The following is a 26,110-nucleotide window of genomic DNA, read 5'->3' as shown; positions in this document are numbered from 1 at the left end:
GGTGATACATGCCTGTAGTCCCAGCTACTTGGGAGGCTGAGGCAGGAGGATCACCTGAACCCGGGAGGTCAAGGCTGCAGTGAGATATGATTGTGCCACTGCACTCTAGCCTAGGCAACAGGGTAAGAACCTGAAAAGAAAGAAGAAAAGAAGAGCAGGAGGAGGAGCAGGGGGAAGGGAAAGGAAGAAAGAAGAAAGAAGAAGAACAAAGGGGAGGGGATGGGGAGGAGGAGAAGAAGGGGAAGGAAGAAGGAAGATGAAAGGGAAGGGGAGGGAGAGGGGGAGGAGGAAGAGAAGGGAAAGGGGAAGGAAAAAAGAAGAAAGAAGAAGAAAGGGGGCCGGGCGCGGTGGCTCATGCCTGTAATCCCAGCACTTTGGGAGGCCGAGGCGGGCGGATCACGAGGTCAGGAGATCGAGACCATCCTGGCTAACATGATGAAACCCCATATCTACTAAAAAATACAAAAAATTAGCCAGGCATGGTGGCGGGCGCCTGTAGTCCCAGCTACTGGGGAGGCTGAGGCAGGAGAATGGCGTGAACCTGGGAGGCAGAGCTTGCAGTGAGCCAAGATTGCGCCACTGCACTCCAGCCTGGGTGATAGAGCGAGACTCCGTCTCAAAAAAAAAAAAAAAAAAAAAAAAAAAAAGGAAGGGAAGGGGAGGAGGAGGAGGAAAGAAGAAGAAAGAAGAAATGTGTAACCTTTGGAACCTTTGGTATCTGTAAATGTGGCCTTATTTGGAAATAGGGTCTTTGCAGATGGAATTAAGTTAAAGATCTCACTATCAGATCATCTTGGATTTTAGGGTAGACCCTAAATCCAATGACTGATGTCCTTAGAAAGAAGAGGGCCAGGTGCAGTGGTTCACACCTGTAATCCCAGCGATTTGGAAGGCTGAGGCAGGAGGATCACTGAGCCTAAGAGTTGGTACGTGCTACCCACCCTCTGGCTAATATTTTAGGAGAGCTGGGAGGATCCTTGAGCCCAGGAGTTTGAGGCTGCAGTGAGCTATGACTGCAGCTATGATTGCACCACTGCACTCCAGCCTGGGCAATAAATTGAGACCCTGTCTCTTTTTTTTTTTTTTTTTTTTTTTTTTTTTTGAGATAGAGTCTTGCTGTTGCCCAGGCTAGAGTGCAGTGGTGCGATCTTGGCTCACCGCAACCTCTGCCTCCCAGGTTCAAGCGATTCTCCTGTCTCAGCCTCCAGAGTAGCTGGGACTACAGGTGCATGCCACAACGCCCAGCTAATTTTTGTATTTTTAGTAGAGACAGGGTTTCACCATATTGGTCAGGCTGGTCTCGAATTCTTGATCTCAGGTGATCCACCTGCCTTGGCCTCCCAAACTGCTGGGATTACAGGCGTGAGCCACTGCGCCTGGTGAGACCCTGTCTCTTAGGGAAAAAAAAAAAAAAAAAAGTTAAAAACCACCAGACAGAGTGGCTTATGCCTACAATTCCAGCTACTATAGAAGCTGAGGCAGTTTGAAGCTCAAAGTTCAAGACCAGTCTGGGCAACATAATGAGACGCCCATCTCTACAAAAAAAAATTTTTTTTTTTTTTTTGAGATGGAGTTTCGCTCTTGTTGCCCAGGCAGGAGTGCAGTGGCACAATCTCAGCTCACTGCAACCTCCGCCTCCCAGGTTCAAGCGATTCTCCTGCTTCAGCCTCCCAAGTAACTGGGATTACAGGTGCCCACCACCCCCGCCAACTAATTTTTGTATTTTTAGTAGAGACAGGGTTTCACCATGTTGGCCAGGCTGGTCTCAAATTCCTGACCTCAGGTGATCCACCTGCCTCCGCCTCCCAAAGTGCTGGGATTACAGGCATGAGACACCACGTCTGCCACAAGACCCCATTTCTACAAAAAATTTTAAAACTAGGCAGATGAGGCACAATGTGCCTGTAGTCTGAGGCACTGGGGAGGCTGGGGAGGATCACTTGTGCCCAGGAGTTTGAGGTTGCAGTGAGCTATGATGGCACCAGTGCACTCCAGCCTGGGCAGCAGAGAAAGTAAGAAAGCAAGCAAGCAAGCAAGAAAGAAAGAAGGGAAGAAAGGAAGAAAGGAAGAGGAGGGGAGGGGAGGGAAGGCGAGGGAAGGCGAGGGAAGGGAGAAAGAGAGAGGGAGAGAGGGAGGGAGAGAGAGAGGAAGTGAAGAAGGGCGGGAGGGAGGGGAGAGAGAGAGAGAGAGAGGGAGAAAGACAGGGCAGGTGAAAGCCATCTTCTATGACTCAACCTTCAAAACCTCATTGACTCACTTCCTTCATACTCCATTGGTTGGAGCAGTCACAAGTCCTACCCAGGTTTAGGAGGTGGGAACACAGATCCTGTGATATGGTTTGGATTTGTATCCCCACCCCAAATCTTATGTTGAATTGTAATCCCCGGTGTTGGAGGAAGGGCCTGGTGGGAGGTGATTGGATCATGGGGTCAGAGTCCTCCCTTGCTGTTCTTGTGATAGTGAGTGAGTTCTCACAAGATCTGGTTGTTTAAAAGTGTATAGTACCTCCCTCCTCTTTCTCTTGCTCCTTCTCCAGCCATGTAAGACATGCCTGTTTTCCCTTGGCCTTCTACCATGATTGTAAGTTTTCTGAGGCCTCCCCAGCTATGTTTCCTGTACAGCCCACAGAACCATGAGCCAATTAAGCCTCTTTTCTTTATAAATTACCCAGTTTCGGGCATTTCTTCATAACAGTGTGAGAAGGAACTAATACACCCCGCCTCTCATGAGAGGAGCACCAGCAGTTTGTAAGAAGAGCCTATGCAATATGATCAATAGCAGGGCTGGCGATCTTTGCAAATCACAACCTGTCATTCCTTTCTCACTTCCCAGCTTCCCTGTTGCTATTTCCTGGGATCTGCTCCCAGGTCAACAACTTACCCCTGCAAATCTTTGTCTCAGGGTCTCTGCCTTTGGGGGGACCCAAACTAAGATATCCCACAAAATCAATAGTGTGTTTATATAGCTGGTATAGGTGTTTGTAAACATTTAGAAAAAGGTCTGTAAGGATACACTCCAAACAGACAGCAGTAGCTTCTGTAAGGAGGGAACTGGGATAGGGGTTGAGAGGGTTCATGTATTAGGCCATTGCCTATATGGGTAAATTTGCTATAAAGAAATATCAAAGAATGGGTACATTTTATTTTATTTATTTTACTTTATTTCACTTTATTTTATTTTATTTGAGATGGAGTCTCACTCTGTTACCCAGGCTAGACTGCAGTGGCACAATCTTGGCTCATTGCAACCTCTCCCTCCCGGGTTCAAGCGATTCTCCTGCCTCAGCCTCCCAAGTAGCTGTGATTACAAGTGTGTGCCACCACACCTGGCTAATTTTTGTATGTTCAGTAAAGATGGGGTTTCACCATATTGGCCAGGCTGGTCTCAAACTCCTAACCTCAAGTGATCCGCCTGCCTCGGCCTCCCAAAGTGATGGGATTACAGGCGTGAGCCATCACACCTGGCCAGAATGGGCAATTTATAAAGAAAAGAGGCTTAATTGACTCACAGTTCTGCGGGCTGTACAAACACAGTGCTGGCATCTACTTGGCTTCTGGGAAGATCTCAGGGAGCTTTAACTCATGGCAGAAGGTGAAGCAGGAACTTCACATGGCAAAAGCAGGAGCAGGAGAGAGAGTGGGGTGGAGGGGAGGGGCCACACACTTAAACAACCAGATCTCCAGGCCAGGCGCAGTGGCTCACGCCTGTAATCCCAACACTTTGGGAGGCCAAGGCAGGTGGATCATTTGAGGTCAGGAGTTCAAGACCACCCTGACCAACGCAGTGAAACACCATCTTTACTAAAAATACAAAAAAATTAGCTGGCCGCAGTGGCGCAGGCCTATAATCCTGGCTACTCAGGAGGCTGAGGCAGGAGAATCGCTTGAATCCAGGAGGTGGAGCTTGCAGTGAGCTGAGATTGCACCACTGCACTCCAGCCTGGGTGACAGAGTGAGAATTCATCTCAAAAAACAAACAAACCAAACAACTAATTCTCCAAAGAACTCACAATTGTGTGGACAGCACCAAAGAGATGGCGCTAAGCCATTCATGAGGGATCTGCCCCCATGATCCAATCCCCTCCCACCAAGCCCCACCTCTAATATTGGGAATTACAGTTCAACATGAGATTTGGCAGGGACACAGATCCAAACTACATCAGTTCATCTATAATACATGAAATTTTTTTTTTGCCCTGAGGGAGGAAGAATTTTCTGAATCCCTGTGGTTAGTAAAAGAGAGAGGCGGCCGGGCGCGGTGGCTCACGCCTGTAATCCCAACACCTTGGGAGGCTGAGGCGGGCAGATCACAAGATCAGGAGATCGAGACCATCCTGGCTAACATAGTAAAACCCTGTCTCTACTAAAAATAGAAAAAAAATTAGCCAAGCGTGGTGGTGCATGCCTATAGTCCCAGCTACTAGGGGGGCTGAGGCAGGAGAATGGCGTGAACCCAGGAGGCAGAGCTTGCAGTGAGCCGAGATCATGCCACTGCACTCCAGCCTGGGCGACAGAGCGAGACTTCATCTTAAAAAAAAAAAAAGAGAGAGACAGCCATGATCAGGAAGCCGTCATGATGACTTGTGGAGACACTGGCCCTGAAGTAGCTGCAACCCTCTTAATACACAGGAAGAAAGGGCTGGGATGCAGGAAGAAAGGGCTGGGAGACAAGCACAGGCAGCCCCTCTGTGAACCCTCAGGTAGGAGCCACCAGCCATTTTACTGCTGAGTTTAGCATTTGGGGTTGTTCAAGAGTCCAGGGCTTCTGGGAGACTAGAGAATGCCTTCATCTCCAGGGCACTGAAACCTCAGTTACTTAATCTGTGAAATGGGTATGATCATAGCAATCCCACAAAACTGCTGGTAGGGTTACATGTAATTATTTCTTCTTCTTCTTCTTCTTCTTCTTCTTCTTTTTTTCTTTTTTTAAGAGATGGGTTCTCCCTATGTATGTTGCCCAGGCTGGACTTGAACTCCTAGGCTCAAGTGATCCTCCCACCTTGGCCTTCCAAAGTGCTGGGATCACAGTAAATTTTTTCTTGTAGAAACAGGGTCTCCCTGCTGGGCACGGTGGTTCACGCCTGTAATTCCAGCACTTTGGGAGGCTGAGGCGGGTGGATCACCTGAGGTCAGGAGTTTGAGACCAGCCTGGCTGACATGGTGAAACCCTGTCTCTACTAAAAATACAAAAAATTGGCCGGGCGCGGTGGCTCACGCCTGTAATCCCAGCACTTTGGGAGGCCGAGGTGGGCGGATCACGAGGTCAGGAGATGGAGACCATCCTGGCTAACACAGTGAAACTCCATCTCTACTAAAAATACAAAAAATTGGCCAGGCGTGGTGGCAGGCGCCTGTAGTCCCAGCTACTGGGGAGGCTGAGGCAGGAGAATGGCGTGAACTCGGGAGGCAGAGCTTGCAGTGAGCCGAGATCGTGCCACTGCACTCCAACCTGGGCAACAGAGCAAGACTCCGTCTCAAAAAAAACAAAAATTAGCTGGGCGTGGTGGTGGGCACCTGTAATCTCAGCTACTCAGGAGGAGGAAAATCGCTTGAATCCGGGAAACAGAGGTTGCAGTGAGCCGAGATCACACCATTGCACTCCAGCCTGGGTAACAAGAGCAAAACTCTGTCTCAAAAAAATAATAATAATAAAATAACAATCGATTGGTTGAGAGATCACCGTATGCCAGAAGTTGCTTTAAGCATTTTGCATGCATTAATCCATTTTACACCTCACAATATCGCTACCAAGTAGAAACGATTATCTCGATTTTGTAAAAGGTGAAACAAGAAAAAACAACTAGAGCAAAGCTGCCAGACCCTCAACCTTCTTTTCCTTCTGCCTCCAAATGACAGGCAGCATTCTTTCCATCTCTCACCTCCTCATGCCTCCTGTGGAAAAAATGAATGAACAGATGAGAAAAGTTGGAGCTGGAGAAAGACCGTGTTCCTCGTGTTCTGTGGGACCTGGGAAGGCTGCTAAAACCCAGAGAACAGGAGTTCTCCTCCCTCCATCCTTATCCACAGTCTGGGTCCCATCCAGACCCTCCTCTCCAAAGCGGGGGTTTGGGACAAAGCAGGTGAGGGAAGCATTTCATTCCAGAGCAGAAGAAGGGGGTTCCTCCCCCATCCCACTCCCGTTTCATTTTTAAGAGGGAAAAGCAGCTCCCCATACGGTGAGGCAATGAGGCGGACCAGCAGGTTCCTGGGGATCTCCGCAGCCCCGTTGCCATAACAACCGAACTCACTCGCAGCCTCTGATAGGGGAGTCAGCTGGGACCACAGCTTGGGCAGGAAAGGGATGAGGGAGTAGGAAAGAAACTTCAAGATCAACCACTGGCCCTCACACCGAGCTGCGCACACCCCAAGGCCAAGGGAGGCTGGAAACCCTTGTCGTCCTTGGGAAATGGGGGAGGGCACTGGTACCCCTGGGACCTCCCTCCTGAATCTGGGCAGCTTTAAACATTTTTTTTCCAACTTTGGAAGACAGTTGTACAACTTCAAAGGAGAGGAGGTGTCAGGATTCACAAAGCGTATGGATCACACATGGCTCTAGGGGACATTCTCTTCGCTCTGTTTTATTTTTATTGTATATTTTATTCTTTTATTTTGAGATAGGGTCTTGCTCTATTGCCCAGGCTGGAGTCCAGTGGCGTGATCACACCTTACTGCAGCCTCAAATTACTGGACTGAGGTGATCCTCCTGCCTCAGCCATGCGAGTAGCTGGGACTACAGACATGCACCACCACACCTGGCTAATTTTTAAAATATATATGTTTTTGTAGAGATAGGGTCCTGCTACATTGCCCAGGCTGGTCTCAAACTCCTGGCCTCAAGTGATCCTCCTGCTTTGGCCTCCCAAAGTGTTGGGATTATAGGCATGAGCCACTGCATCCAGCATCATTTTTCATTATTATTATGATTATTATTTTGAGATGGAGTCTCGCTCTGTCACCCAGGCTATAGTGGAGTGGCGTGACCTTGGCTCACTGCAACCTCCACCTCCCAGGTTCAAGTGATTCTCCTGCTTCAGCCTCCTGAGGAGCTGCGATTACAGGTACCCTCCACAATGCCTGGCTAATTTTTTTTCTTTTTGAGACGGAGTCTTCCTCTGTCGCCCAGTCTGGAGTGCAATGGCGTGATCTCAGCTCACTGCAACCTCTGCTTCCCAGGTTCAAGCAATTCTTCTGCCTCAGCCTCCCGAGTAGCTGGGACTACAAGCAGGCGCCCACGACCACACCTGACTAATTTTTTTATTTTTAGTAGAGACGGGGCTTCACCATGTTGGCAAGGCAAGTCTCGAACTCATGACCTCAAGTGATCTGCTCACCTTGGCCTCCCAAAGTGCTGGGATTACAGGCGTGAGCCACTGCACCCAGCCTAATCTTTTTTTTTTTTTTTTTTTAAATGAAGACAGGGTCTCACTACATTACCCAGGCTGGTCTCGAGCTCCTGGCCTCAAGCGATCCTCCCATCTCAGCCTCCTGAGTAGCTTGGATTACAGGCACAAGCCATCATGACTGGCTTCCTTTTTTTTTTTTTTTTTTTTAATGAATATGGTAAAGTGCACAAATCATAAATTTCAGCATGGTGAATTTCTACACATGTGTATACCTGTGTATCCACCATGCAGACCAGAAGAACATATTTGTCCCTCCAGGAAATTCCCAAATGCTCTCAGTCAATATCCTCCAATTTGACATTTTCATCATAGATTAGTTTTGCCTACCCCTGAACTTTGTGTAAGTTGAAATACATGGTTTGGCGGCTTGCTTTTATGCAACATTGTATCTGTGAGAATCTATTGTCATGTCTGTTTTCCTGTTCTTTTTCTTTGTTGTATAATATTCCATTGTGGAGATGTATCACAATGTATTTATCTTACTGCTGATAGATATTTGAGTTGTTTGCCATGAATGGTTATTGTAGATAAAGCAGCGATGAACATCCTTGTACATGTCTTTTGATGAACATAAGTTTACCTCTTGTGGGGATGTGGACAGGGTCTCACTCAGTAACTCAGGCTGGATTGCAGGAAACTGGCTCACTGCAGCCTCAACCTCCCAGGCTCAAGTGATCCTCCCACCTCAGCCTCCGGAATAGCTGGGACCACAGGTATACACTATCACACCCAGCTAATTTTTTTGTAATTTTTGTAGAGACAGGGTCTCGCTTTGTTGTCCAGGCTGCTCTTGAACCCCTGGTTCAAACTATCCTCCTGCCTTGGCCTCCGAACATGCTGGGGTTACAGGCATGAGCCACTGTGCCCAGCATCTTGGTTTATTGAATGCTGGCGACCTGCCAAGAACTTTACATCCGTTATATCCTTACATAGTCACAACATTATTTATTTAATTCACTCATTCAACACATATTTGAAAATCTAGTAGGTGCCAGGTATTGTGGGACACACCAAGAATAAGAGTCAAGGTTTATAAATTTTGGCCAGGCGCAGTGGCTCACACCTGTAATCCTAGCACTTTGGGAGGCCGAGATGAACAGATCACTTGAGGCCGAGACAAACGGATCACTTGAGGTCAGGAGTTCAAGACCAGCCTGACCAACATGGTGAAAACCTGTCTCTATTAAAAATACAAAGATTAGCTGGGAATGGTGGCACCTGCCTATTGTCCCAGCTACTTGGGAGGCTGAGGCAGGAGAATCACTTGAACATGGTGGAGGTTACAGTGAGCCGAGATCATGCTGCTGCACTCCAGCCTGGGTGATAGAATGAGACTCCATCTCAAAAAAGAAAAAAAGAGCTTGGCTCGGTGGCTCATGCCTGTAATCCCAGCACTTTGAGAAGCTGAGGCGGGCGGATCACCTGAGGTCAGGAGTTCAAGACCACCCTGGCCAACATGGTGAAACCCCGTCTCTACTAAAAATACAAAAATTAGCCAGGTGTACAGCCATGCCTGTAATCCCACCTACTGGGGAGGCTGAGGCAGGAGAATCGCAGAGGTTGCAGTGAGCCAAGATCGTGCCTTTGTACTCCAGCCTGGGTGTCAGAGTGAGACTCTGTCAAAAAAAAACAAAAAAGGAAGGAAGGAAGCAAGAAAGGAAGGAAGGAGGGAGGGAGGGAAAAAAGGAAGGAAGGAAAAGAGAGAGAGAGAGATGTTATTCCAGGAGGGAATGGTCATGAAAACAAATAAGTAAGCGATATCAGAGAGTTGATGGAGATTGACTAGGGGTGGTGACATGGAGCTGAGGCGTGAAGAAGAAGGCAGAGCTGGTTGGCCATGTGAGATCTAGGGGGAAGGGTGTTGCAGGAGGTGGGAACAGCCAGTGCAAAGGCTCAGTGTAGCTGGAGTGGACTAAGCGATGGAGAGAGGAATCCCAAGAAGGCTGAGTGAGGGATTTGGGTCTTAATCTAAGAGCCATGGGGATGCATTGTAGCGTTCTCAATAGAAGGAAAACGTGAACTTCCTTGTCTTTTCAAAGATACCTCTGGGCTGTGGTAAGGACGGATGGAGGCCAGGGCAGAAGCCAGGAGGCTGTGGCCAAGGCAACCTCAGTAAATCCAGGCAAGTGATGAAGGAGTTGGGAAGCACAAAAGTGGAAAGAAGTGGGTGAATTCACGTTCTTTCTCTCTCTTTTTTTTTTTTTTTTTTTTTTTTTAGAGACAGGGTCTTGCTCTGTTGCCCAGGCTGGAGTGCAGTGGTGCGACCTCTGCTCACTGCAACCTCCACCTCCCGGTTCAAGGGATTCTCGTGCCTCAGCCTCCCGAGTAGCTGGGATGACAGGCATGCACCACCACACCGGCTAATTTTTGTACTTTTTTTTTTTTTTTAGTAGAGACAGGGTTTCACCATGTTGGCCAGGCTGATCTTGAACTCCTGACCTCAAGTGATCCACCTGCCTTGGCCTCCCAAAGTGCTGGGATTACAGGTGTGAGCCACTGTGCCTGGCCCTTAACTTGACTAATTTTTTCAAAAAGTTTTTTTATTTTTTATTTGAGACAGGGGTTTCGCTATGTTGCCCAGGCTGGTCTCCAACTCCTTGCCTCAAGTGATCCTCCCACCTCAGCCTCAGGTTCTTTGAACATAATTATTCCCAAATTACAAGTAGAGAGAACTGAATCTCAGAGAGGTTAAGTAATTTGCCTAAGGTCACACAGCTATGAAATGAAGAAAGGGTAAGAAAATCCGTCTGACCTTCAGTTATGCAACAGATGTTATGTGGTGGGTGGTGTGACCTCAGAAAACCTAGAGGAGTGGGGGGGTCCAGGCTGGTGGTGGGGTAATAAGACCCAAGTGAACACACCTGTCCTGCTGGGGTAACTACTCACCCCTAGGCCACAGGGCAAGCAAAGTGGCAAGCCGCAAACTGAATTGGGGGGCTGGAGGGGGATGTTTCATTGATGTCACAAATGAGCATGGACCCCGTATCTGCAGCAGGGATGGTTCAGGGCCAGTCAAGGAGATGATCGGGGCCCACGGACCCTCAAACGCGTCAGGAAGCCAGGTTGCTCCCTGAGTGTGTGTGATGGTGTGTGTGTTTGTGGGGGGGACTGCCGGGAGCTGCCGCCGCCGGCCCCATTAGCAGCACCGTCATTATCCCAGATTTATGTATGTATAATTCTTCTTCCTCCCCCTCCCCAAACTGCTCCAGCATCTCCCCTGGCTGCAAACCCGCCTCCCCCGGAAACAGCCACGGAGCCGCCTGCCACCGGGCCATTAGCACGCAGGAAGGGGGTGTGGAGGGTGGGGGCAGGCAGCAGGGAAGGGGAAGGGGGGAGCCAGGAGAGGACGAGGGAGGCGGGAGCTGTAAGGATGGGAGTGAGGCGGCAAGATGGAAGAGAAGAGGGGAAGGAAACAGGGCTTGGAGGAGATGGAGAACCTCGGAGGGTTCTGGGGGGAGGGGGGACACGTGTCCCAGAGGACCTGGACGCAGACAGCGGGCCCCAGGGGCAGCCGAGGGTCTCCTGCGCCCTTGCTGGCCAATGCCAGGGCTGAAAATAGGGGGGTGGGGGTCCCATCAGCCGGGACTCTGTGGCTGGGTCTCAGCCCAGAAGTTACTAGATGGCCTCGCGCCGGAACCCCTCCCCCACTCTGGGAACCTCCACCTGCGGGGCGGGGCGGGGCGGGGCGGGGCGCGGGGAGGGCGCCGGCTGCAGAGCTGGGAGCCCGGAGCGATGACTCCGTCACCCTCCACTTTTCCCTCCTCGCCCCCGAACCTGGCCCCCTCCCTTCTTGCGCGCTTCGGGTTGGGGGCGCGGGAGAGCCCCCTCTATTACGAGGGAAATCAATGCCGCATTAATGCAAGGTTTCCAGGCGAGGAGGGGGGATCGCTTCATAAAAGATGCATTGTTTCCATTGCCTGCACGCGGCTCCCTCCCCAGCATCCTGCAAGATGGCGGCGGCCCCAGGGAGAGAGGGGGAAGGGCTGGGGGGGAGCCCGGCCTCTCCTCTCCTGCTGGGGAAGGTGGGAAGAGAGGCCGGGATGAAGGAAGGAAAGGGAGAAAGGGAGGAGGGGGCTGGGAGGCTGAGAGAGCGTTGGGGAGGCGGGAGCCAGTCAGAGGGAGGAGGGCGGGCTGGGGAGGGGGAGAGAGGGGATGGCTAGGAACTCGGAGGAGGGAAGAGAAACGCAGCCCAAGGAGGTGGCACGGGGGAGGCAGGAGAGCAGGCCGGGGGGTTGGGAGTGGGGGGCGCTGGGGCCTGGAGGGGGGCAGGCGGGGGTGGGGGCAAAAGGGGAGGGAAAGGGGAGAAAAAGGCCGACTGGGCAGCGTGGCCAGGAGAGAGGGGAAGACAGTACCCCCTCAACTGTCCCTAGGCTCCAAGCCCCACTCCAGCGGGGCCCCTTGGTTCTCTCTCCTGGTCCCCGTGCACCTTCCCGCCCAGGAGATGATCCAGGGAGTCCGCATTTTCTGGCATGGAGGCCGCTGCACCCCATTGGCTTGCCTCCCTACCCTCCTTCCTGCCTTGGCACCACGGCTGCCATGCTGAGGGGGATCAAGCTTCCTCCATCTGCCTCCCAAGTCAAGGCCTCCAGAGTTGACCCGAAAGAGCTCCTTAGGAAGAAACTGCCGTTTGGGCACATCTGCATCCGTCCTACCTGCTGGGGACGGTTCCAGAAACCAGACAGAGGTTCCAGAGAGGGAAACTGGGGCAGAGGACAGCCGAGAACTCAACATGGGTCTCTACCTGCCCAGCGCCCCACCCGTGACCCCAGACCAACCTCAGCCCCCCTTCTCCCCGCCTTTTCCTCCATCCTCCGCGGGCAACCACGAAGAGAGTTTCAAGGCCCCCCACTTCCCAGCCTTCCTGCTTCGCCGTAGGGGAGCTCCCAAACGCCTGAAAATATCTTTAAATTAGGAAAAAGAGCTAAGCCGCCAGAGTCCTTTGGTCTATTAAAGGAAGAGCAGAGGCCACCGGCGCCCCCACCCCATCCCCAGCCCGGTTTTGCATTTGAAGCCTGACCGCGGATCTAGCCGGAACAATGACGGGGCCTGCCCAGCCGGCCCCAGCTGAATCCCTTTCAGTGGCCCTGGGCCCCCCGCCAGGTGTGCCAAAATTAGGACGGCTCCCCTCCTAGGCCCTTTTCATCCCCCCGGGACTGCTGGGGCCTCAGAGGCGCTAATGAAGCGCCTCTTGCCGCCTTCCCTCTAGGAAGAGGGGGCCTGGGGGAGCGGGAGGCAGGGCCACATTGGGGGCAGGCGCCTGGAAATCTGCCTTCCAAGAACTGCCCCAGGAACACGTTTTTGTGCCTTGGTCAGCGGCAGCTCCCTCCCTCCCTGCTCCTCAGGGTCCTCCCCCAGGTCCTGGTGACATCCACCTCCTCCAGGCAGCCCTCCCAGCCTGCTGGCATTGGCTCCCTACTGTGTTTCCCTTGGAGTTCGGCAGTGGGGGCAGTCTGCCTGGATTCAGATTGGAGCTCCATTAGCCACCCTGAGCCTCAGTTTCCCCGCCCGTCAAGAGAGGAGAATTATAAAAACCTCTGTCATGAGACTGTTGTGAAGGAGTCGCTGTGTGAAGAATTGTGGAAAGTCACACGTGCAAAATGGGTGCAATAATCCCTAGACTTTCGCCTCAGCCACAGGGGCTCCTCACTGCACCCCAGACACACCCTGTGTGTGCCCATTTCTGGGACTTCCCACTGACCTCTTTATTTTATTTGTATTTGTATTTTTTCTTTTGAGGCGGAGTCTTGCTCTGTAGCCCAGGCTGGAGTGCAGTGGTGCAATCTCGGCTCACTGCAACCTCCACCTCCTGGGTTCAAGCGGCTTCCTGAGTAGCTGGGATTACCGGCGCATGCCGCCATGCCCAGCTAATTTTTTATTTTTAGTAGAGACGAGGTTTCACCATGTTGGCCAGGCTGGTCTAGAACTCCTGACCTCAGGTGATCCACCTGCCTCGGTCTCCCAAAGCGCTGGGATTACAGGCATGAGCCACAGCGCCAGCTTTTTTTTTTTTTTTTTTTTTGTGAGACGGAGTCTCGCTCTGTTGCCCAGGCTGGAGTGCAGTGGCATGATCTCGGCTCACTGCAAGCTCCGCCTCCCGGGTTCATGGCATTCTCCTGCCTCGGCCTCCCGAGTAGCTGAGACTACAGGCGCCGGCCACCATGCCCGGCTAATTTTTTGTATTTTTAGTAGAGACGGGGTTTCACTGTGTTAGCCAGGATGGTCTCGATCTCCTGACCTCGTGATCTGCCCGCCTCGGCCTCCCAAAGTGCTGGTATTACAGGCGTGAGCCACCACGCCCGGCCTTTTTTTTTTTTTTTGAGATGGAGTCTCGCTCTCTCACCCAGGCTAGAGCACAGTGGTGTGATCTCACTGCAACCTCCACCTCTTGGGTTCAAGCGATTCTCCCACCTCAGCCTCCCAAGTAGCTGGGACCACAGGCACATGCCACCACACCTGGCTAATTTTTGTATTTTTAATACAGACAGGGTTTCACCATGTTGGCCAGGCCAGTCTCAAACTCCTGACCTCATGTGATCCGCCTACCTCTGCCTCCCAAAGTGCTGGGATTACAGGTGAGCCACCTTGCCAGGCCCAGTGGTCCGTGTTATTTACCATCAGCTGTCTTACAGCCAGCTGACATTGTATTACTTACCTGAACTCAGGATCTTAGGCTCTCGAATCCAAGAACCTGGGTTCAAATCCCGGCTTCACAGTTATTAGCTGTGTGACATTGGGCATGTTACTTAACTTCTCCGAGCCCCTTTCCTCATTTATAAAATGAGGATGTTAATAAAACCCACCTGGAGCCGGCTGCAGTGTCTGGAGTCTGTAATCCCAGCCACTCAGGAGCCCAAGGTAGGAGGGTCCCTTTAGGCCAAGAGTTTGAGACCAGCCTGGGCAACATAGCAAGTCCCTCTCTCTACCAAAAAAAAAAAAAAAAAAAAAAAAAAGCTAGGCACAATGGCTTACACCTGTAGTCTCTAAAAAAATCCTCAAGGCCGGGTGTGGTGGCTCATGCCTGTAATCTCAGCACTTTGGGAGGCCGAGGCGGGCGGATCATGAGGTCAGGAGATCGAGACCATCCTGGCTAACAAGGTGAAACCCCGTCTCTACTAAAAATACAAAAAATTAGCCGGGCATGGTGGCGGGCGCCTGTAGTTCCGGCTACTCGGGAGGCTGAGGCAGGAGAATGGCGTGAACCCAGGAGGCGGAGCTTGCAGTGAGCCGAGATCATGCCACTGCACTCCAGCCTGGGCAACAGAGCGAGACTCCGTCTCAAAAAAAAAAAAAAAAAAAAAGAATCCGCAAAAACAAAAAACCCGCTTTATATAGCGGGTAATGAATAATTGACTTAGTGAATGAGAAGTCCTCAAAGCAGTGCCTGGACCACAGTACAAGTTATTCCCATAACCAATATTATTTCTGAGCCACCCCATCCGTCAGCAACTAGAATATAAGCCCTCCTGAAAGCTAACTCTGCAGGGATGGTATTGGCTTTATTTATTTATTTATTTAAGAGTTGAGGTCTTGGCCGGGCATAGTGGCTCATGCCTGTAATCCCAACACTTTGGGAGGCCAAGGCGGGCAGATCACTGAGGCTAGGAGTTTGAGACCGCCTGGCCAATATGGTGAAACCTCGTCTCTACTAAAAATACAAAAAATTAGCTGGGTGTGGTGGCGTGTGCCTGTAATTCCAGCTACTCGGGAGGCTGAGGCAGGAGAATTGCTTGAACCCAGGAGGCGGAGGTTGCAGTGAGCTGAGATCACACCACGGGACTCCAGCCTGGATGACAGAGTGAAACTCCATCTCAGGGGGAAAAAAAAAGAATTTGCCTTGAAGTCTGGGTGCAGTGGCTCACGCCTGTAATCCCAGCACTTTGGGAGGCCGAGGTGGGCGGATGCCCTGAGGTCAAGAGTTCAAGACCAGTCTGGCCAACATGGTGAAACTCCATCTCTACTAAAAATACAAAAATTAGCCGGGCATGGTGGTGTGCACCTGTAATCCCAGCTACTCATGAGGCTGAGACAGGAGAATCGCTTGAACCTGGGAGGCAGAGGTTGCAGTGAACCGAGATCGTGCCATTGCACTCCAGCCTGGACAACAAGAGCAAAACTTCATCTCCAAAAAAAAAAAGAAATAATTTGCCTTGAGTCTGTAGCATAGTGCTTAGTCCTTAGCAGGCACTCAGTATACTTCATCCAGGTTCAGAGGCAGGGAGAATTGTGGGAGACACAGTTTGTTGCATTCACACCTATCTCTTTCCTTTGCTAACACAGGGCTCCTTAAGTGTCAGTGTGCCCTGCCTAATCCTTGCCCTCCAGTCCCCTTTGCTTCTATTTTATTTATTTATGTATTTATGTATTCATGTATTTTTTTTTTGTCTTCCAGCCCCTCTTCCAGCTCCCCTTGCCATTATTCCAGCCTTCAAGTCCCGCTTGCTTCTATTTGATACATATATATATATTTACTTATTTATTTATTTATTTTTGGGGACAGAGTCTCACTCTGTTACCCAGGCTGGAGGACAGTGGTGCAATCTTAGCTCACTGCAACCTCCGCCTCCCAGGTTCAAGCTACTCTTCTACCTCAGCCTCCTGAGTAGCTGGGATTACAGGCGCCCCCCACCACGCCCGGCTAATTTTTTGTATTTTTAGTAGAGACGGGGTTTCGTCATGTTGGCCAGGCTGATCTCAAACTCCTGACCTCAAGTGATCCGCCTACCTCAGCCTCCCAACTCCCTTCCTTCTAGAGATGCCTGTGTGACACTCTTCTGGCCAATAAGACTCCAGCAGAAGTCTGCTGGGTGGTTCCAGGAAGAATGAGCATGTTATTATCCAAGGCTCAGTGGCTTCATCTATAAAATGGGGCTAAAAATTGCAACTTGCCTCAGGTCTCGAATTCCTGACCTCAAGTGATCCACCCGCCTGAATCTCCCCAAGTGCTGGGATTACAGGCGTGAGCCACCGCGCCCAGCCAATACGACCAGTGTCTTGGTAAGAAGAGAATAGACACAAGTACACGAGGGAGAGTCCATGTGATGGAGGAGGCAGAGACTGATGATGCAGAGATTGGAGAGATGCATCATCTACAAGCCAAGGAGCACCCAGCATTGCTGGCCACCACCAATGCCCGCTGGCCAGGCAGAGGCAAGGAAGGAGTCTCCCTTGCAAGTTTCAGAGGGAACATGGTCCTGTCAACACCTTGATTCCAGGCTTCTGGCCTCCAGGTGTGGAAGAGAATAAATCTCTGTTGCTTTAAGTCACCCAGTGGGTAGCACTTCCTTACAGCAGCCTGGGAGACTAACAAGAAGGGTTGAAAGCAGCAAGATTTCTTGCAAAGGCTCCTTCAGACTTCCAGGCTGCGTGACCTGCGGCAAGTCATTTACCCACTTTGGCTTTTTTTTTTTTTTTTTTTAGATGAAGTCTCGCTCTGTCACCAGGCTGGAGTGCAGTGGCGCGATCTCGGCTCACTGCAACCTCTGACTACCTGGTTCAAGCGATTCTCCTGGCTCAGCCTCCCGAGTAGCTGGGATTACAGGCACGTGACACCACACCCAGCTAATTTTTATATTTGTAGAGAGATGGGGTTTCACTGTGTTGGCGAGGATGGTCTCGATTTCCTGACCTCGTGATCCACCCACCTTGGCCTCCCAAAGTGCTGGGATTACAGGTGTGAGCCACTGCGCCCGGCCTTTTTTTTTTTTTTTTTTTTTAAAGAGACAAGGCCTCATTCCATTACCCAGGCTAACAATCTCCCAGGCTCAAAGAATCCTCCTGCCTCAGCCTCCCGAGTAGCTGAGACTACAGGTGTGTGCCAACACATGCAGCTAATTTTTTGTTATTTTTTAAGAGGTGGAGTCTCGCTATGTTGCCCAAGCTGGTCTTGAAGCAATCCTCAAGCAATCCTCCCACTTTAGCCTGCTGAAATGGTGGGATTACAGGCATGAGCCACCGTGCCCTGCTGCAGTCTGGCCTTTGTGTGTTTAGCTGGCTCAGAATACAAAGATGGGCCAGCTGTGGTGGCTTACACCTATAATCTTAGCACTTTGGGAGGCTGAGGCAGGTAGATCACTTGAGGTCAGGAGTTCAAGACCGGCCTGGCCAACATGGTGAAACCCTGTCTCTACTAAAAATACAAAAATTAGCCAGGCGTGGTGACAGGCACTTGTAATCTCGTATACTCAGGAGGTTGAGGCAGGAGAATCGCTGGAGAGGCAGAGGTTGCAGTGAGCCAACGTCTCACCACTGTACTCCATCCTGGATGACAGAGCAAGACTGTCTCAAAACAAACAAACAACAACCAAAAAAAAAAAAACCAACAAAGATGAACAAAAAGAGTCCTTCCAGCCTTTCCAAATCTCTCCCAGGCAGAGTTAACACATCCCAGGTGCCCTTACACAGGGTTGAGTAGTTCCTGTGGATTTAAGTTTAGTGATACCTCCTTTGTCTTCCCTGCTACGCTAGACCCTATCTCTGAGGACAAGAAATGGGCCTGTTCATCGGTGCAGCTGAGAAAGACCAAACCATCTTCTGTTCTCTTCTTTTCTTTTCCTTTCTTTCTTTTTTTTTTTTTTTTGAGACGGAGTTTTGCTCTTGTTTCACAGGCCGGAGTGCAATGGTGCGATCTCGATTCACCATAACCCCCGCCTCCCGGGTTCAAGCGATTCTCCTGCTTCAGCCTCCCGAGTAGCTGGGATTACAGGCATGTGCCACCATGCCCGGCTAATTTTGTATTTTTAGTAGAAACGGGGTTTCTCCATATTGGTCAGGCTGGTCTCAAACTCCTGACCTCCGGTGATCCGCCCACCTGGGCCTCCCAAAGTGCTAGGATTACAGGTATGTGCCACCCCGCCCGGCCTTGAAGACCAAACCACCTTCTGGATAAAGCCAAGGGGTGTAAACCTGCCAGGGTCTCTGGGCACTTGGAAACGCCCATCTGTTCAGAAGTGAGAGGATTAACACATTGGATGCATAAGCTGAATGTCAATGAAGACCCCAGGGCTGGTATAGAAACTGCGTGGATTCAAATTCCAGCCGTGGGGTCAGGCACAGTGGCTCATGCCTGTAATCCCAGGACTTTAGGAGACTGAAGCGGGCAAGTCACTTGGGGTCAGGAGTTCAAGACCAGCCTGGCCAACATGGTGAAACCCCGTTTCTACTAAAAATACAAAAATCATTTGGGAGGCCGAGGTGGGCAGATAACAAGGTCAGGAGATTGAGACCATCCTGGCCAACACGGTGAAACCCCCGTCTCTACCAAAATACAAAAAATTAGCCAGGTGTGGTGGCATGCACCTGTAGTCCCAGCTACTTGGGAAGCTGAGGCAGGATAATTGCTTGAACCCAGGAGGTGGAGGTTGCAGTGGGCCAAGATCGCGCCACTGCACTCCAGCCTAGTGACAGAGCAAAACTCCATCTCAAAAAAAAAAAAAGCCAGGCGTGGTGGTTCACGCCCGTAATCTCAGCACTTTGGGAGGCTGAGGCGGGCAGATATACTGAGTTCAGGAGTTTCAGACCAGGCTGACCAACATGGAGAAACCCTGTCTCTACTAAAAATATAAAAAATTAGCTGGGCATGTTGGCACATGCCTGTAATCCCAGCTACTCGGGAGGCTGAGGCAGGAGAATCACATGAACCCAGAAGGCGGAGGTTGCGGTGAGCCGAGATCGCGCCACTGCACTCCAGCCTGGGCAACAAGAGTGAAACTCCAACTCAAAACAAAAGAAAACAAAACAAAAAAAAATTAGCCAGGCATGGTGGTGCACACCTGTAATCCCAGATACTTGAGAGGCTGGGGCACGAGAATTGCTTGAACCTGGGAGGTGGAGGTTGCAGTAAGCTGAGATAGCACCACTGTTCTCCGGCCTGGATGACAGGGCGAGACTCCATCTCAAAAAAAAAACCAAAAACCTACAAATCCCAGCCCTGCCTGGCATTGACTGAGTCACCTTAGATAAGTGGTTTTGCTGGTCTGTGCCTCTGTTTCTCTGGCTATAACATAGGTACAATGACAGTAGGGTCATTTCAAGGATTAAATAAGAAAAATGCCTGTTGGATACTCAGGGGTCAGGTGAATACAGTAAGTGCTTAACGAGTATTGGTCCCATGCATGAATGGAAGCACTGGGTGAGCACGTGCTTGAGGAAGAAGTGCAGGAGGCCGGATGCAGTGGCTCACGCCTGTAATCCCAGCACTTTGGGAAGTGGAGGTGGGAGGATCGCTTGAGGCTAGGGGTTCGATACCACATCTTTACAAAAAATTTAAAATTAGGCCAGGCACAGTTGCTGACACCTGTAATCCCAGCACTTTGGGAGCCACGGAAACAAATCACTTGAGGCCAGGAGTTCGAGACCAGCCTAGCCAACATGGCAAAACCCCAACTCTACTAAAAATACAAAAATTAGCCACGTGGGATGGTGCACACCTGTAATCCCAGCTACTTGGGAGGCTAAGCAGGAGAATCACTTGAACCCGGGAGATGGAGGTAACAGTGAGCCAAGATCACACCACTGTACTCCAGCCTGGGCGACAGAGTGAGTGAGACTCCATTAAAAAAAAAAAAATTAGCTGAGCACAGTGGCACGCACTTGTAGTTCCAGCTGCTGTGGAGGCTAAGGCAGGAGACTTATTTAAGCCCAGGAGGTTGAGGCTGCAGTAAGCTACGATCGCACCACTTTACTCCCTTCTGGGCAACAAAGTGACACACTGTCTCTAAAATAAAGAATTAAAAAGCCTACCTTGGCTGAGGAGATCCACCTGGATAGAGCTTGATAGGGAGGAGAGATCTTTGCTTCAATTCAGATGACAGACAAGAATGACTTGCCCCAGGCTGGTGGCAGTGCAGGTGAGGAAGGCCCTATGGGCTCAGGGTGGGTTTTGGAGTTGGAGTGGACAGGGCTGGCTAATGGATTGGATGTGAGGGATGACAGAAAGAGGGGAGTCTACAGTGATGGGGTAGAGATGGGTTACTATCCAGGTGCAGTCGCTCACGCCTGTAATCTCAGCACTTTGGGAGGCCGAGGCAGGCGGATCATGAGGTCAGGAGTTCAAGACCAGCCTGACCAACATGGTTAAATCCTGTCTCTACTAAAAATACAAAAATGAGCTGGGCATGGTGGTGCGCACCTGTAATCCCAGCTACTCAGGAGGCTGAGGCAGGATAATCGCTTGAACCTGGGAGGCAGAAGTTGCAATGAGCCGAGATCGTGCATGGTGGTTCATGCCTATAATCCTAGCACTTTGGGGGGCCAAGGGAGGTGGATCGCTTGAGCTCAATAGTTGTAGACAGGCCTGGGCAACATGGTGAAACCTGATCTCTACAAAAAATACTAAAATTAGATGGGCATGATGGCGTGTGCCTGTAGTCCCAGCTACTTGGGAGGCTGAGGTGGGAGGATCACCTGACCCCAGGAGGTTGAGGCTGCAGTGAGCCATGATTATGCCACTGCACTCCAGCCTGGATGACAAAGTGAGTCCCTGTCTCCAAAAAAGAAAAAAAAAGCACAGAGTGAATGGTGGTTACCAGGGGCTAGAGTGGAGGGACTGGGGAGATGTTAGTCAAAGGCTATACACTTTCAGTTAGACAGGAGGAATACAGTCAAGAGATGTCTTCTACAGTATGGTGACTATAGCCAATAACAATGTATCATATACTTGAAAATCACTGAGAGAGATTTTAAGTGTTCTTGTCACACACAAAAATAGGCATGTGAGGTAATATATATGTTAATTCACTCCATTTAGCCATTCTGAAATGTATATGTACTTCATAACATCATGTCTTACACCATAAATATGTATAATTTTAATTTGTCAATTAAATAAATTTTAGGCCAGTGCAGTGACTCACCTCTATAATCCCAGCACTTTGGGAGGCTGAAGTAGGCGGATCACTTGAGGCCAGAAGTTTGAAACCAGCCTGGCCAACATGGTGAAACCCCATCTCTATTAAAAATACAAAATCTAGCCGGGCATGGTGGCATGGGCCTGTAGTTCCAGCTACTCAGGAGGCTGAATAGGAGAATCACTTGAACTCAGGAGGTGGAGGTTGTAGTGAGCCGAGATTGCACCACTGCACTCCAGCCTAGGTGACAGAGCGAGACTCCATCTCAAAACAAAACAAAACTAAACTAAACAAAAAATTAGCCAGGTGTGGTGGCATGCACCTATAGTCCCAGCTACTTGGGAAACTGAGGTAGAAGTATCACTTGAGCCCAGGAGTTCGATACTGCAGGGAGCTATTGATTGCACCACTGCACTCCAGCCTGGGCAGCAGAGTGAGACCCTATCTCTATTTTTTAATTAATTAATTAATTAACTAACTAACAACAACAAAAAGCAAATGGGCATGGATGCATTTCAATTAAAAAGAAATAGTTGGTGGCTGAGGCCATGACCTCATCTAAAAGCTCGACTGGGGAGGATCCACTTTCAAGCTCATGAGTTGTTGGCAGGATCAGTTGCCCACTGGCTGTTGGTCAGAGGCCTCTTCTGGTTCCTGGCCTTGTGACCCTCTCCAATGGGCAGCTCACAGCCTGGCAGGTGGCTTCCCTCAGAGTGAGCAGAAGAGAGGACAAGAAAGGGAGTGCATCCAGCTGGGCACAATGGTTCATGCCTGTAATCCCAGCACTTTGGGAGGCTGAGGTGTGTGGGTGAGGTCTGGAGTCCAAGACCAGACTGACCAACATGGTGAAACCCCATCTCTACTAAAAATAAAAAATTAGCTGGGCATAGTGGCCCATGCCTGTAATCCCAGCTACTTGGGAGGCTGGGGCAGGAGAATCACTTGAACCGGGAGGTGGAGGTTGCAGTGAGCAGAGATTGCACCATTGCACTCCAGCCTGGATGACAGAGCAAGACTCCATCTCCAAAAAAAAAAAGGGAGTGCACCAAGATGAAAGGCATGGTCTTTTTTGTGACCTAATTTTAGAAGTGACATTGCATCAATTTTGCCACATTCTATGGGCAGGAAGCAAGTCATAGAGTCTAACCACACTCAAGGGTAGGGCATTAATGCAAGGGTTAGAACATTGAGGGCCATCTTAGAGGCTGTCCCCACACCATGCACGTCAATCCAGTGGCTTCATACCACCCGTACCTGTGACTCTTTGCCTGATGGCTTTGCTCTGGTGCATGCAGGCAGCCAGAAGTTCTGGAGAATTCATTTTCCCTGCTAGCATAACTCAACTAATAAAGGCTGGGAGTTGGAGGATAAATAGCCCAGCTCCCTCACCCTTTGCATAAGATAACTCTTCGGGTTTGTCCAAGATGAGTTAAGACCTAGATATCGCAGGATAACCTGCTCGTTTCCACATGACGTACTGGCTGCCCTGCCTTCTGCGTCTCACCTCCTCCATCCCCTGCCAGCACTCCCTGCAATCACCTTCCAGGTAAACCACTTTTGCTCAAATCGGAGTGTCTCAGGTACACTTCTGAAGCACCCAACTGTATTAGTTTTCTAGTGCTGCTGCAATAAATTATCACAAACTTGGTGGCTTGAAGCAACATAAGTTTGTTATTCTCTTACAGTTCTAGAGGCTCAAAAGTCCAAAGTCAAGGTGTTGGCAGGGCTCGGCTCCCTTCGAAGGCTCTAGGGAAGAATCCTTCCTTGCCTCTCTCCTAGATTTTGATAGCTCCTTGTAATCCTTACTGTTCCTCAACTCAAAGCTGCATCATTCCAATCATTCCATGGAGAGGCTTCCATGGTCTCTGTGTCCTCTCCTCTTCTTGGATGGACACTTGTCATTGGATTTAGGGTTCATTCTAGTCCAGTAGGACTTCATCTTTTTTTTTTTTTTTTTTTTTTTTTTAAGAGACAGGTCTTACTCTGTCACTCAGGCTGGAGTGCAGTGGCACAATCATGGCTCACTGCAGCCTCCAATTTTTGGGCTCTAGCAATCCTCCCATCTTGGCCTCCTAAGTAGCTGGGACTACAAGTGTGTGCCACATGCCTGGCTAATTTTTAAAAATTTCTGGCTGAGTGCGGTGGTTCACGACTGTAATCCCAGCATTTTGGGAGGCTGAGGAGGGTGGATCATTTGAGCTGAGGAGTTAGAGACCAGCTTGGCCAACATGGTGAAACTTCATCTCTACTAAAAATACAAAATTAGCTGGGCATGGTGGTGCACGCCTATAATCCCAGGTACTTGGGAGGCTGAGGCAAGAGAATCACTTGAACCCAAGAGGCGGAGGTTGCAGTGAGGAGAGATCGTGCCACTGCACTTTAGCCTGGGCCGCAGAGTGAGACTCTGTCTCAAAAAACAAAACAAAACAAAACAAAAACCCCAGGTGTGGTGGCTCACACCTGTAATCCCAGCACTTTGGGAGGCCGAGGCGGGCGGATCACGAGGTCAGGAGATTGAGACCATCCTGGTTAACATGGTGAAACCCCGTCTCTACTAAAAATACAAAAAAAAAAAAAAATTAGCTGGGTGTGGTGGCGGGCCTCCTGTACTCGGAAGGCTGAGACAGGAGAATGGTGTGAACCTGGAAGGTGGAGCTTGCAATGAGCCGAGATCGCGCCACTGGACTCCAGCCTGGGTGACAGAGCGAGACTCTGTCTTAAAAAAAAATTTTTTTTCTTTTTGTAGAGACAAGGTTTCATTATGTTGCCCAGGCTGGTGTCAAACCCCTGGCCTCAAGTGACCCTCCCACCTCAGCCTCTTGCATAGCTGGGAATACAGGCTCAAGCCACAGTGCTGGGCTAGTAAGATCTTATTTTAACTTCACTAATGACATCTGCAAAGATGCTATTTCCCAATATGGTCACATTCTGAGGCTCCAGGTAAACATGAATTTTGTCAGGGGAGGAAGACACTATTCCATCTCCTGCAGCAATAGAGGACAATGATGTGTCATTAACTGAGTTGGGGAGGACAGAGGAGGAAACAGGTCTGGAGTGTGATGAAGAGTCTGCTTCCGGTGTGATACTTGGGTGTACCCACTGGGTTTCCAGCGGACACATCTGGGGGGCAGGTGAAGGTCAGCAGGGAGGTGAGAGGTGGGGACGCCATTGGGAGTTGTTGGGTGTAGGTGGCATTTATTTATTTATTTATTTATTTATTTATTTATTTATTTATTTTTGAGATAGAGTTTCACTCTTGTTGCCCAGGCTGGAGTGCAGGGGCGCGATCTCAGCTCACTGTAACCTCCACCTTCCAGTTTCAAGTGATTCTCCTGCCTCAGCCTCCTGAGTAGCTGGGATTACAGGTGCCTGATACTATGCCCAGCTAATTTTTGTGTTTTTAGTAGAGATAGGGTTTCACCATGTTGGCCAGGCTGGTCTCAAACTCCTAACCTCAGCCTCCCAAAGTGCTGGGATTACAGTGAGCCACCACGCTCAGCCCAGCATTTATTTTATTTTTATTTATTAATTTTTTTCTTTTTGTTTTCTTTTTAGACAGAGTCTCACTCTGTTGCCCAGGCGAGCGGGCAGTGGTGCAATCTCGCCTCACTGCAAGCTTTGCCTTCCGGGTTCACGCCATTCTCCTGCCTCAGCCTCCCGAGTAGCTGGGACTACAGGTGCCCGCCACCATGCCCGGCAAATTTTTTGTATTTTTAGTAGAGACGGGGTTTCACCATCTTGGCCAGGCTGGTCTCAAACTCCTGACCTTGTGATCTGCCCGCCTCCACCTTCTAAAGTTCTGGGATTACAGGCATGATCCCAGCCTATTTTATTTTATTTTAATCATTTTTTTCTTGAGACAGAGTCTCGCTCTGTCGCCCAGGCTGGTGAGCAACGGTGCGATCTCGGCTCTTGGCTTTCTCTTCAAGGCTAAGATTGGGAGATGAAGAGGAATCACAGAAGAGTCTAAGAAGTAGTGGCCTTGGAGGTGGGAGGGGAAGCTGGGAGTGCACAGTCCTAGAGGCTGAGAAACGATCATCAAGTTGGGCAGGATGGAGCCCTTCTAGTGGCTGAGTGGGAACAAAATACTGAAAGGAGAGGATCAGAGAGAGGACGAGAGAAGAGCAGCTGGACCCAGCGACAACTCTTGGGATGTTTTGCTAGGAAAGGGAATGTATTCTAGTCCTCTCTTTGCATCCTGTAGGATTGGTTCCAGGACCTCCCTGGATACCAAAATCCACAGATGCTCAAGTTTCTTTTATAAAACAGCATAGTATTTGCATATCACCTATGCACATCCTGCTGTATATATACATACATATGTGGCTAGAGTGCAGTGGTGCGATCTTGGCTCACTGCAACCTCCATCTCCTGGCTTCAAGTGATTCTCAGGCCTCAGCCTCCCGAGTAGCGAAGATTACAGGCACGTGCCACCATGACTGGCTAATTTTTTTGTATTTTTAGTAGAGACGGGGTTTCACCATGTTGGCCAAGCTAGTCTTAAACTCCTGACCACAAGTGATCCACCTGCCTCATTTTTATTTTTCAATTTTTATCATTTTCTGAATCTGGGCTGCAGAGAATGTATTTTTTTTTACTGTTGTGATATTTTTAACCATAAAGATAATTGTTAAAATAATAAAATAATTAAACATAGGCCGGGCGCAGTGGCTCACGCTTGTAATCCCAACACTTTGGGAGGCCGAGGCAGCGGATAACAAGGTCAGGAGATCAAGACTATTCTGGCTCACATGGTGAAACCCCGTCTCTACTAAAAATACAAAAAATTGGCCGGGCGCGGTGGCTTACGCCTGTAATCCCAGCACTTTGGGAGGCTGAGGCAGGCAGATCACGAAGTCAGGAG

This window comes from Pongo pygmaeus, chromosome 20, assembly GCF_028885625.2.
Source record: "Pongo pygmaeus isolate AG05252 chromosome 20, NHGRI_mPonPyg2-v2.0_pri, whole genome shotgun sequence".
Lineage (NCBI taxonomy): Eukaryota > Metazoa > Chordata > Mammalia > Primates > Hominidae > Pongo > Pongo pygmaeus.
This window is presented reverse-complemented; position numbering follows the sequence as displayed.